This window comes from Desmodus rotundus, chromosome 12 (genome assembly GCF_022682495.2).
Source record: "Desmodus rotundus isolate HL8 chromosome 12, HLdesRot8A.1, whole genome shotgun sequence".
Classification (NCBI taxonomy): Eukaryota; Metazoa; Chordata; class Mammalia; order Chiroptera; family Phyllostomidae; genus Desmodus; species Desmodus rotundus.
In genome coordinates, this window is record NC_071398.1 from 28832691 (window position 1) to 28839839 (window position 7149).

The window sequence follows — 7149 nt, forward strand, 5'->3', positions numbered from 1 at the left end:
TTTATGTTGCGAGTGAATTATGTCTTTTTGTCCATTCGCAGAGAACAGATCTTTCATACGTTTACATAATAAGATCCCCGCAGGTCGTGGAATCAGAAAAGCCAATGTTTGTTTCAGATGTCTGAGAAGCCTGAATTTTTCTTTCCTCGGGCTTGAAAAACACAGCTGATTCCTCTGAGTCTGGGGTGCTGCTGATAGGCTCTGCAGGGTCTTACAAAGGAGGTCAGGTGGCCCTCAGAGCCTAGGGGGTGGCGGAGTGGCCCTTGTCAGAGCTGCAACTGCCTGGTCAGGGAGGGCCTGGCTTTGCTTTTGAATTGTCTGCTGGGAACTTGAGTCTTGAGGTTGTGTCTTGGGTTACACGGTGGAGCCCAGTATCCTCAATGCAAAAACCAACCACCAGAATATTGGCCGATATTTTTCAGAGTACTTAGGTTAGGGAAGAGGTCTGTGAGGCTGGGTGTTTGTTTTTGCTCTAATTAAGATTATGAAATATTTCAGGCACATGAAATTGCTATAGGGTGATACGGTGAACCCAATGGAGCCGTCATCTGGCTCGAGAGACAAAACATTAACTGGGACCCCTTCTCAATCACCTTCTCAATTCTCAATCCCTCAAAGTGACAGTCTCATCCACAAATGTTTTCCCAGCCCCTCACCATTTCCTTCCAAAAGGTGTGACTTTGGGAGTGATTCTTGACTTTTCCCAAGGACCCCTGAGCCTCCTGGACCTGAAGCTCCCAGAGTGGCCTTTGAGACCCCTGAGTACCTGGGACAGTGAGTGATCCAGCGCTTGCTCTAGTTGACACCCCCCCTCCCCCCGCCTGACCCAGGGTCAACTGTGTCAGCTCCCTGTGACTCCGCAGTTTCCTCATCTAAACCCCCGAGGTCACGGCTTGGTGGGGGGGCACCTCCAGAGGGCCACTGGGAGCATGGGGTGGGCTTGCTCCCCACTCTGGTGTGCAGGAAGCCTTGGTAAACATTAATGATGGTGATAATAATAACATTATTATTATGGTGTAACCTCCAGACTCATTCAGACACATTTCTCATGGAGATTGGAGGAGGGGAAGCTGCATCCATATTGTTCTTGGGGTGCACCTGGGCTTGTCCCACCGCCTCGGCTGGACCGTCAAAGCCTCTTCAAGAACAGCACTAGACTCCTTCCCTAAAATAAAAAAGCAAAAGAAAGGGGTTTCTTCATAGGCTGTTTAGCAACCCCGGGAGGGAAAAACAATCAGAGACGTGGAAACAGCTCTGGGGGGAGGTCAGCTGTGCAGGGAGCTTGCTCTTCCCTGTGGTGAACCCACAGAGCCCCAGCCGATGCTGCAGAGGCTGCGAGCTCAGGGGAAAAGGGGAACAGGAAAAGCATGGCGGGTTGCACAACTCCTAGCCCAGATTGGGGCCGGACAACCACGGGCGTTGGCACAGGAAGCGCCCCCCGGCCTGTACTCAAGGCCCCTTTGTGTGGGGTGGGCGCCTTGGAGTCTGGCATTGGCCGCCATCATCCTGCACTCGACCAGGGGCTGCGGCCCATTCTTTGCCCACCACCGAGGAGCCGCCAGGGTGGGAGGCCCACCTTTAAACCCGAGGGTCAGATGCGTGGGCAGAGCGCGTTGCCTCCCTGCTCTGGGCTTGCAGCTTTGTTGTAAATCCTCTCCCAGGAAGCCCCTGACACTCTCTGGAGGGATATTTTCTTATCACTCAGCACCCTTCTCATATCTTGCTTCTAATATCCACTCCCCTGTGATTGCCTTGGAGTTTATGTACATTTATTTCTAAAAACTATATAAGTAACTCTATGAGGGAAACTTTAAAAAAAGAAAACACAACTTACCCATTATCTCACCATCCGAACTCTATAGCTATTGTAATTTTGGTACATTTCCTTCCAGTCACTTTCCCCCGATGCACACATTTGCATGTGGCATAAACGTGGCGTAGACATAATTGGGGAGCCAGCTCTCCACCCAACATAATCTCATGAGCATTTCCCATGCTGCCGTGGTTTTCATATGTGTCCTCATTGGCCCTGGGTGTCAGGACTGTTGTTTTAGTTGTAAGTTTTTTGTTTTAAAGATTTTATTTATTTATTTTTAGAGAGAAGGGAAGGGAGGGAGAAAGCGAGGGGAAGAAACATCAATGTGTGGTTGCCTGTCATGTGTCCCCTACTGGGGACTGACCTGCAACCCAGACACGTACCCTGACTGGGAATGGAAACCGCAGCTCTTTGCTTTGCAGGCCCGCACTCAATCCACTGAGCTACACCAGCCAGGGTAGTTGTAAGTTTTTAAGAAAGCACTTTAGTGTGGAAAAAATTCGTAGATACATGACAGTGGAGAGAGTAGTAAAAAGAATCCATGTTCTCATCATTCAGTTTCAACAATTACAGGCATGTGGCTCACCTGCCCTGGACTTTATTTTTGGTTATTTAAATTGCAGTTGAATATACATAACATAAATGTTATCATTGTAGCCATTTTTAAGTGTTCAGTTCGGTGGCATTCAGTACATTCATATTATTCTGCAATCGTCACCACCATCACGTCCAGAAACTTTTCGTCATCCCAAACCCAAACTGTGCCCATTAAACACAAACTCCCCTCCTCCCTCCCCAGACCCTGGAAACCTCTATTCTACTTTGTGTCTCCATGAGTTTGATTACCTAGGTGCCTCACATAAGTGCTGTAATACTTGACCTTTTGTGTCTGGCTTCTTTTACTTATCATGACGTCTCCAAGATACATCCATGGTGTAGCATGTGTTAGAATTCCTTTTTTATGGCTAAATAATATTCCACTGTATCTGTGGAACACATTTTGTTTATCTATTCATTTTTTGATGGACATTTAGGTTGTTGGACCCTGGTGTTGTTAAGCAAATTCCAGAGACCATCTTCTTTTATCCATAAATGCGCTTACAGATGAGGACTTAAAAAATATGTCATGGCAATACCATGATGCCATCCAGACAACTCGGCGTTAGTTCCTTTATATCATCTATGTCCAGGCAGTGCTCAGGTTTCTCTGATTCTTTCGTGAACTCCTCTTCAAGGTTTGCTTGAGTCAGGATCCAAAAGAGATCAATCTGTCTCTTACATCTCCTTTACCCTCTTCTTTCTTTTCTTTTCTCTTCTTTTTTCTTTTCTTTTCTTTTCTCTTCTTTTCTTTTCTTTTCTTTTCTTTTCTTTTCTTTTCTTTTCTTTTCTTTTCTTTTCTTTTCTTTTCTTTTCTTTTCTTTCCTTCCTTCCTTCCTTCCTTCCTTCCTTTCTGTCTCTCTTTTCTTTCCATTTATTTATAGAAGAAACTCCGTCATGGTCCTACAGAGTGTCTCACGTGCTGACTCCATGTGTTTTCCACCATGTCCTCTGTGCCCCGGGGCTGGACCCAACTCGGGACAGTCGGCAGGAGCACTTCAGTTGGTGCCCTGTCCTCCCTATGGTTTCCTATCAGGAGGCACTGAAGTCCGCTGCAGAGCTCCCGCTTTTGCTTCTTTGTGGTTTGCCTCCTTCCCATTTATTATACTGTTAATTTCAAATCATTTCCAATGTACAGAAACTTCCGAATATTTCAAAGCATTCCTGTGCACCGTTCACCCAGAGTCCCCATTTAAGATGCTGGGTGGATTGGACATGAATGTCCCAGTCACGTGCTCTCCAGGGCACGTCCCAACGGTGCGGTGAACAGGTTCAGCCTGGATCAGCTCTGCGGTCTCTTCCTGGTGTTCACAGCCTTGACCTGTTTGAATATTGCAGACAGAGTAATCTTTTGCCCAATGCCTCTCAGTTTGAATTAGTCTGATGTTTCCTCACGACAGAAGGCAAGTTGTGCATTTTGGCTGTAACATCACAGAAGTGATGCTGAATTCCCAGTGCATCCCACTGGGGTTAGGGGCAGGGAGCTGCCTGATGGAGATTGGTCCAACCTGGTGGCCTTAACTTTGATCACGTGATTAAGATGTTGTCTGCTCCGTTTCTCTGTTGTAACTTTCCCCTTTTATAGTTAATTTTTTTTGAGGGGAGAGATACTTTGAGACTACATAAAATCCTGTTTCTCATTCCTCTTTCACTAATTTTAGCATCCACAAATATTTCTTGCTTTAATTAATGATTGCTATCAGGAGACCAAATGGTGCTTTTTAAAATTCCAATGTTCCATACAGTAGTTGGCATTCTGCTAGAAGGGCTCTTCCCTCCTCATACATGTCTTCACTTATAGCGATGTGCGCTCATGGATTTCCATTTTATTCAAAGCCAAACTCTGCCGATATTATTTACTTTTACCTCAACTACACATGCCTTTTTGTGGGTTGATTTTGTCACTCAACCATCTATGACAGAGCTTGTCCCACAGCAGGGCCCAGGTCACCGTGCTCTTTCTAAACAGAGCCTGTGGTTCTGTGGTGTGACAGTTCTGTTGGTGGTCCTTCACTCGCCAGTGCCCAACAGCGCTGCAGTGAATCCCCCTGTGCAGGAACTTCTCCCCTTGTGGGAGGCATTCAGTTTGAGAAGCACGGATCGCTGGCTATTTCTTCCTCCTTCGGAACCCAAATCCACCTCCTTGCAGCCTCCACCCACCCACCCGGGGTCCCAGTGCTGCTCAAGGAGCCATGGAGCTCTGACCCTGAGTGCCCCACCGCCCAGCAGGTCAGACAGCCGAGACGCACACAGCTTCCCTTTTCCAGGTACAGGCCATGGTTCTCCCAACTCGCCTCCCTGCCTCTGGGCCCCTTGCCAGCCCCCTGGCTCGGATCTCAGTCTGGTGTGCAGGTGTGACGCCCGAGGTGGACACAGGCCTCCCTGTGGCCCGTCCAGGGGGGATCAGCAGGTCTCTCGTCTCCTTTCTTTGGGATGCCAGGTCCTACTGCCAGATGCTGCTAGCTGCCTTTGACTCAGCAGAATTTACAGTCAGCAAAATGCCTTTCTCCCCCCTGTTTTGGTGAATCTGTGTCTGCAGTGCATATAGCAGTTGAAGCTTTTTCATGTCTTTTACCTGCTTAATTCTCCCCACAACCACCCATGTTTACAGAGGACACCGAGCTCTGTGAGGTTATGTCAGAGGCCCCATGCAATGATGGCACTGTCCAGTTAGGAGTGTGCGAGGGTCCACAAGAGACGATTTCAAAGGATGTGCAGGTGAGCAGCACCTAGAGGAAGAGTTTAGAACCCTGGGCTGGGAGCAGAGGTACTGTCCCTACCCCAGGCCAGAAGGGATGAGGGAAGGAAGCAATTTCTGGAACTGGAGAGATTTATTTCAAGCAGGTCATCCGAAGGGGAACAGTGATTTTCCATTAAGGGACACAGCCAGGTTGGGAGGGGCTGGGGATAGATGCCCAACAGCCCTCTCCTTCCTCTCTCTAGTCTCCCCCTGGGCTCCCCATTAGCCAAACTTGTGAGCTGGGGAGCTCTGCTGATGGGCCTCACAGGTCAGCCTCCTGGGGGGTAGGAAGGAGAGGGTAGAAAGTAGATGTGGGTGGGGGGTAGATGGAAGATTATGGCACAGAGGTTTAGTGAATTTTCCAGAGTTTGAGATGGAATTGGGGGTGGGAGCTGTCCAATGATGGATTCTAGACAAGGGGTCTCAGATAGTTTTCTCTCTCTCTTTCCCCTCTTCCTCCAACCACTCGCGCTTTTTAAAACACAGACACACAGCTCTATGCACGGCAGGCTAATCCCCTCCACTCCAGCTCCCTCTCGCGAGATCCCCCTCCCCCTAGTGAGCGAGTGCCAGAGAGGCAGGCACGAAGCCCATGGTCCTAGACTGTCCTCCAGACCTGCCGGGGGAGCATCTCCTCCCGGGGTGCTGGTCTCTGCTCCGCCTCAGCACCGGCTTGACGGGAAGGGGACGACTCCTCTGACTGATGGTGTTTTCCTACGGAGCAGGTGGTGGGACAGCTCCACTCGATTTGTTCTTCTGCCTGATCTGCTGTACTGGTGAAATGGAACAGCACCAGGCTGAGTATCAGATAGAATAAGTTTCGGTGCAAGAGAGGGAGGAAGGAAGAAAAGAGGAAGGAAGGAGGGAGAAAGGGGGAGAGGGAAGGGAAAAGAGAAAGACTGAAGGGAGGGGAAAGGAAGAATAGGGAAAGCAATGAGAGAGAAAACCAGTTTTTTCACTAGACAGATTATTTCTCTTTAATATATTTAAAAAAGAAAACTCCAGAGGGAGCAGCTGCTGGCTGGTATGGCTACTGCATAGTCATTAGCACATTAAGCTTCTCCTGTTTTGCTGTGCTGTCATTCTCAGAATAGCGCCTCATGGTCTAAAATGGTTGCTCAAGCTCTAGCCATCATGTCTGCATTCCAGTCAACAAGAAGGAGAAAAATGAGACAGAGCCACCTCTTTTGCTTTGAGTGGAATGCATGGAAGGAATATACCATACTTTAGCTTACATCTCATTTTATTTTTTAAAAATCTTTTCTCCTGAGAGATACCTCTGCACAGAAACATGCCCACTCTTAATGGTGTACACCTTTAGTGACTGGGACTACGTGGTGCTCCTGACTTTTGTCTGAGGGTAACTCCACGCACTTACCAGAAGAGGGATCCACGTGGGTGCAGCCTGAGTCCAGGAATGAGGAGATGTGTGAGGTGAGGAGAATGGGAGGTGTTTGCCCTGAGAAGGGCAGCTCTTTGGGGAAACATGTGGGCCTAAGTTGTGCAGAGCGTGGCATTCGGCAAAGGGATTAAGAATTAGACTGGTCATGGTGCCCTGGGTAGAAGGTCCAGGGGCGGATTTTGACTCAAAGTGATAAAGCACTTTTACAATGAAAGGCTTCAGTCAAGCAACACGATAGGTTTTCCTTGGTGATTTGGATGGAGGGACAGCTTTGTGCACCTCAGTGTACTTCCAAGAATAGAGAGCTGAGAATCTTTTGGTCCACTAAGGAATTCGCTGGAAGCTTGGAAGAGAGAGGAAAACTAAATTTGACCTCAGAGTCACGTCCAAACCCCACACTTGGTAATCATTACCCTCTCTGTTGTGCAATCACTCTGCCAGGCGCTGTCCCGAGCCCTCTAGGCATCATCTTGTACAACCCTTCTGTAGTCCCCAGCTGAGCAAACAGAGGTGGGCGGTGGTCTGTGACCCACCCGGTGTCCACAGCTGGCAAGTGGAAGAGCCAGGATTGGAACCTGGGCAGCCTTCACCTCG